We start from the raw sequence: 6,736 nt of genomic DNA on the forward strand, positions 1-6,736 counted from the left end.
TTCATGTGTCGTGCTGACTGCTGGACAGCCCACAGGCTATTGATTTCCAAGATAAATGTTAGAATTCAACCTCCCAGATATCCACAGGGAATTAAAGTCCCAAAGCGACTCAACGTCTCCAGGGTGAAAGTCTGCACCACTGAGCAAGCTCTGTCTGAAGCTCGGACAAGCCAGCTAGAAACCACAGACTCTGATACCAGCGATGTAGAGAAATGCTAGGTGGCCTTGAAACATCTGGTGTACTCTACTGCATCTGAAACCCTTGCCGTCACTGCGCGAAAGCACCAAGACTGGCTCAACGAGAACTGTGAAGAAATACAGTCCCTGCTTGAGGAGAAGCATTGTCTCCATTGTGCATACAACATTGACCCCAGGTCCGTTGCAAAGAAAGATGCCTTCAGCAGAGTCTGCCAAGCTGTTCAGAAGAAACTGCGAGATACAGGACACCTTGCTGAGCTGAAAGGCTGTCGATATTCAGTCCTTTGGCGACAGACACGACATGAAGAATTTCTGTAGTGCTCTTCGTGATGTTAATGGCCCAGTAACATCATGCACAGCCCACTCTTGACCTCTGATGGCAACACTCATAACTGAGAAGGAGAAGATACATTGATTGCTGGGCGGAACACTTTGACGGTATCCTTAACAGACCCTCATCCATCAACGATGAAGCGATCAACCATCTACCCCAGGTACAGATCAAGGAGAGATTGGCTGACCCTCCAACAGTGCTAGAAACTCATAAGGCCATTGAGCTCTTGTCTATTGGAAAATCTCCAGGAGCAGACTCCATCCCATCTGCTGATCTACAAGTCTGGTGGGCGTAAGCTAGTTAAAATACTTAGCAGCAGAGATGATCTGTGGAATTTGGAAGATGAAATGCATACCCCAGGAATTCAAAGATGCAGCCATCATCCACATTTACAAATGCAAAGGCAATTGCCAATTCTGTGATAACCATAGAGGAATGTCTCTACTCTGCATCATGGGCAAGGTCCTTGCCAGGCTATTGCTGAACAGACTCACAGATCACCTTGATCATGGCCTACTGCCAGAAAGTCAGTGTGTCTTCAGAAAGGAGAGAGGCACCATTGACATGATTTTTGCTGCCAGGCAGATACAAGAAAAGTGTCTTGAACAAAATGTGCAGCTATACACCACCTTCATGGACCTGACTAAGGCATTCGACACTGTCAGCTAGGAAGGTCTTTGGAAGATGATGGCCCAATTTGGATGTCCGGAAGTCTTCATTGAAACGTAAGGCATTTTCATGATGGCATGCTTGCCAGAGTCCTGGATCAGGGTAACTATTCCAAACCCTTTGCAGTTACGAATGGTGTGAAAGAAGGATGCGTTTTAGACCCAGCTCTCTTCGGCCTCATGTTCTCCGCAATATTGATGGATGCTTTCAAGGACAGTGTTGTGGGAGTATGTCTCCGATACCATCTGGCTGGGAAGTTGTTCAACCTGTGGAGGCTTCAATCCAAAACCAAAGTCCAAGCTGAGAACATTCGTGACCTCCTGTTTGCAGATGACAGCCCTCAACTGTAGCATGGAGGCAGGCATGCAACAGAACATGGACCTTTTTCCCACAGTGTGCACCAGCTTCGGACTCACCATCTCTACCAGCAAGATAGAGGTTCTGCATCAGCCTGCTTCTGGAGAGGATTACCTGGAACCATCCATCACTGTGAGTGGCCAAAAGCGAAAAAATATAGACAGGTTCACATACATTAGCAACACCCTCTCACAAGCAGTCCACATAGACGATGAAGTTAACATCAGGATTGCCAAAGCCAGCATAGCATTTGGCAGACTCTGCTCAAATGTCTGGGATAGGAGAGGCATCAAGCTTGTCACCAAAGTCTACACAGCTGTTGTTCTCCCCACCCTCTATGCTTGCGAGACATGGTCTGTGTATAGCCATGTTAAAAAACCGAACCACTTCCATATGAGCTCCCTGAGAAAACTACTGAAAGTCAGATGGCAGGACAAGCTACCGAACACAGAGGTGCTCACTCAGGCAGGCATAACAAGCATCCACACCATGCTGTGTAAGGCACAACTCCATGGGATGGCCATGTTGTCCACATGCCGGTAGAACGCCTTCCTAAGAAGGTCTCGTATGAAGAGCTACAGCAAGGCAAGAGATCTCACAGTGGTCAAAAAAGAGGTACAAGGACACCCTCAAGGCCTTGCTGGAGACCTTAGGCATTGCTCCTGACAGCTGGGAGAGTGTCGCTGCTAATCAGTTTCCTTGGCGTAGTAAAGTCAATGCCAGTGCGACAATCTTTGAGCAGAAATGACTGGTTGACGCAGCTGAAAAACGTGATCTGCGCAAATCCAGAAACAGCAGTTCCACAACTCCCAGTCAACAACCTGTACATCCATGTCCCCACTGCAACAGACTCTTCCGGGCCCGGATCGATTGATCTCACATCTCCAGACCCACCCCCAGTGAATCAATGACATTGAATGGTCCTCATTGACACCAATGGACGAACATCATCATCATCATCAATTGTGTGATAAATTTCTACCTGCATTTTGATCCAACACTATATCAAAGAATTTGTATGTGATTTTTGTGATTGAAAGAATTGCATATTGATGAGGTGAACATGTATTTGATTGGCTGTGAACTTGTTATGACTTTTAAGACTCAGTTTTGATGGGATTTTGGTCAAAGTTAGTAAATACACTTTTATCATTAAGATCTTACATGAGTATGATTGTGGGTTAAATCCATTTTAGTTGCGTCTGATTGTCTGACTTTGTTAACACTCTGACCTATCGTTTGCTAATCTTGTTAAACAACTTATGGATGAGTTTAATTATGAGTAAAATCTATGCATATTTGTAACATAATCTTGTATCTGATTGGATGAGCTTTGTACTAGTCTTAGACTGAATTGTGATTGTAATTTGCATAAATTTGGTAAGAAAAATCTAATATCAATATAGTTTTTAAACAATTTGTCTAAGATGTGAGATCTGTGCCTATTAAGGAGATGATCTTGCATCTGGATGGATGAGCTTGTTACCTCTTGAAAGATTATACTTCTCATTAATTTTGATAAAAATTAGTAGATAGGTTTATGTTGCAAAATTGTACATGCATTTGTAACTTGTTGTTTGTAGAAATATTGAAACTATATGACTCATCTATAGTATGATCTGCGTGTATTTTAACTAACATAGTCTTAGCATTGGAAACCAAACAAATGTCTGCTGTTGCTTTTGGAATGTTTTTGCAACAAATGTTTACTATTCTTTACAGCATATGTGACAGGGCCAACAACAAACCAGCTGCCAGGTAAGCTGTTTTATGACTTAAGTGTGAGTCTGTCAGATCTGTCTCTGTTTATTTATCAGTATTGTTTTGAAAATGATCTCTGTTAACTGCTCTTAATTCTAAAGTCTTTTGAGATAGAGTAGATAAAGGTTGGTGTGCTTTAAAATAAAATAACTACTACAGAGTGAGTTGTGTATCACAATACAAGTCACATTCTGAAAGGTCAATATCATGAATACACTTAACTTAAATATAGGCCTCTAATGCTTTGTTTGATGGGTTAAAGGTCTTGTTATTTTGATTTTTGTGATATGATAACAGTAGGTATGGTCAGATTTATTTGAATTGAGTTGGCTATAGATTAAAAAAAACATGGAAAATTGTAAAGTTTCTCTGTGACATTACAGACAGGTTGTACTTAAGCATCAAAAGTTTATAAAGAAAACAGTGATTGTTTAATTCTGTTCTGATTTTCACTCCAAATATATAATGCTTTAGTTTTCAAACTTGCCCTGAAATATTTATTATATTTATAATGATGTAGGATGAGTTAAATAAAAAGTGAGATGCTCAAATGCTTATAATGCCACTCATTTGTTGTGCGTAGCCACTTAGGAAGCCGTATATTAGACGGATTAGGTACCAAGATGTCAGTTGGGTTTATCATAAGTAAGATTTTTGCATATTGATGAGAATATCTTGAGTTTGATTAGCTGAGCTTCTTGACGTTCAAGAGGTCAATAATTTTACATGAATGTTCATTTGAAATAAAATTTATGAAACGAGTGGAATAATTTCTGTTCTGAGTCCAGTTTACATTATTTGATGAGTTTCATCAATGTTATATAGTGAAAATACAGTAATACCTCGAACATTTGCGAGGTTAGGTTCCAGAACCAGTCGCAGATCAGGAGGAATCACGAATGTTTGGTACGAGTCACTAAAAATGCTAATAAATGCTTATTTCTAGGGTTTAAACCCTAAATATGACCCAAATCATGCTCCCAAAGCACTTGAATTTCATTTAAAAGTTAAATTAATACATTACCCTTAAAAAGAGAAATAAATTGTTGACGTAAAAATAGAGTACAGTATTGCCTAATGGGTATTTGCCACACTAGCGCATTTACAGTACGGTACATGTATACTAATATTACCCCTATACTAATTCATTGGCTGCCATTTTCTTTTGCACTCACAGTAAGGTAAAACCAAGTAACGAATGGGACTGTAAACTTAATGCCTGACGTTTTCTTTGTCATTGTCAGAAAGGTAAACTAGGTAAACTTCAGATGTCACAGAAGTCATATAACGAAGGTACAATTCAATAAAATAAAGAAAACATGTACGTAGAGGGTACCATTGAAAATTTTGTGAATCCGTGAATTCGCGAATCCAGAAATGCGAATGCACGAAGTATTATTGTATACTGACCAGACTGCAGAATAGTGCAGTGATATGAGTTTGATGTAAATATGGATACCTTCATCATTATGCCTTTCCTTTGCATGACATTACAATGCCATTTTGATCATGAGGTGCTGTTACTCATGTTACATATATAAAAATTGTGATGTATGTACATTAATATAAATAACACAGTGTAAGGGGTGCTCATGGAGGGGTAGTACTTATGGTGGGGGTAGCAGTCATACTCCTTGGGGGTACCTAGTCCACCTTTGGTCTCCACTTGGCGCTCAGCCCTCACCTGTGGCTCCAAGAAGCTGTATCATGCACAGCAGCCACACCGCGGGCAATGGCTTTGACAGGCCGGCTAAACCAGGTTGAGGGTAACCGACGGGTCTCAAACCCTCGGTGAGTCAGGGATTGTCACCCATTGCATGTGAAGAATGGACCTGGCGGACTGCGCAGAGGAACCACCAGCTTGTCAACGGGCAGAAAGGCGGACCCAGCAAAGCGATGTGGAGTACTATGAGCACGGCAAGACACGTAGGATGCCTTGATCATTCTCTGCATCCAGTCTCCATTCCAGCCATCTTGAGCAACTCTTCATCACTTCAGTCCAAGTCAAGCGCAAGTTGTTTATGTCATCACCCATGCCCAAGTCCTGCAGTGATGGGTGAGCTGCGACATGGCAGGTGTGGATGCACTGGCAGTCATAGTGGTGTACCTGCACACAGGCAGCTCAGGCCATATGGTCATCTTCCATTGACCTGAAGCAGAAATGCATGTCAGCAGCCATCTGAGCGACTAAGCAGACCTCTGCAGGATAGTGCTGCTTACCTCCATAGCCTGAGGACGGGGCTAGAAAAGGTGCCCTAAAAAAAGCCTGCTTCATCTACCCCGACCAGCTTACCCCAGCTGGATGGAATTCCATTCTTGCGATCGAAACACAAAGAAAACCCGAAAGGTTCCACTCACTTTTGATGCATGGAACATATGCACTCTGTTGGATCGTGCAGAGGCTGACAGACCGGAGAGAAATGCCCTGATTGCAAGAGAACTTGCTCACTACAAGATAGAGATAGCAGCCCTGAGTGAAACTCGCTTGGCTGATGAGGGCCAGCTGACTGAAGTTGGAGCTGGCAACACATTTTTCTGGAGTGGATGTGGCACCAATGAACATCGTGAATCTGGAGTTGCATTCGCTGCCAAGTCGAGTTTGGTGAATAAGCTCTCCATCTTAATTAATGACCGAATTATAATGCTGAAGCTACCCTTACATGGAAATAAGCAAGCCACTCTCATTAGTGCTTATGCACCAACCGTGACTAACTTGGAGGAAGCCAAAGACAAGTTCTACCAGGATCTGGAAGCTCTGATTGTTTCAGTACCAAAGTCAGACAAGCTGATCATTCTTGGTGATTTTAACGCCATTGTTGGCACGGACCACATCTTGTGGGAGGTATTTATTGGTAGATTTGAAATCAGCAACTGTAACAGGGGCCCCGAGTGGCCGAGTGGTCTAAAGCGCTCTCCGGTACGGATCACTGCCATCTCACCTCTGTCTGCATGGGTTCAAGTCTCGGATTCGGCCAGTGTTGATATGTGAGAAAGCTTGCCAGTAGCTTCTCAAGGGTCGGTGGTTCTTTCCTGGGAATTCCCGGTTTCTTCCTCCACCATTAATACTGGCCGCCATTTAAAGCCTATCGTGTGCTGAAAAATGGCGTTAAACCCTACAACAACAACAGCAACTGTAACAACAATGGACATATGCTCTTGAGGATATGTGCAACGTAAGATCTCCTGATCACAAACACCGTCTTCCATCTGCCTAACCGTAATAAAACAACTTGGATGCACCCATAAGCATTGGCATCAGATCAACTACAGCTTAGTCCATAGGAATGACAGGCAGGATGTCCATGTGACCAAGGTCATGTGTCGTGCTGACTGCTGGACAGCCCACAGGCTATTGATTTCCAAGATAAATGTTAGAATTCAACCTCCCAGATATCCACAGGGAATTAAAGTCCCAAA

This window comes from Sinohyriopsis cumingii, chromosome 7, assembly GCF_028554795.1.
Source record: "Sinohyriopsis cumingii isolate HCF-2022 chromosome 7, ASM2855479v2, whole genome shotgun sequence".
Taxonomy (NCBI): domain Eukaryota; kingdom Metazoa; phylum Mollusca; class Bivalvia; order Unionida; family Unionidae; genus Sinohyriopsis; species Sinohyriopsis cumingii.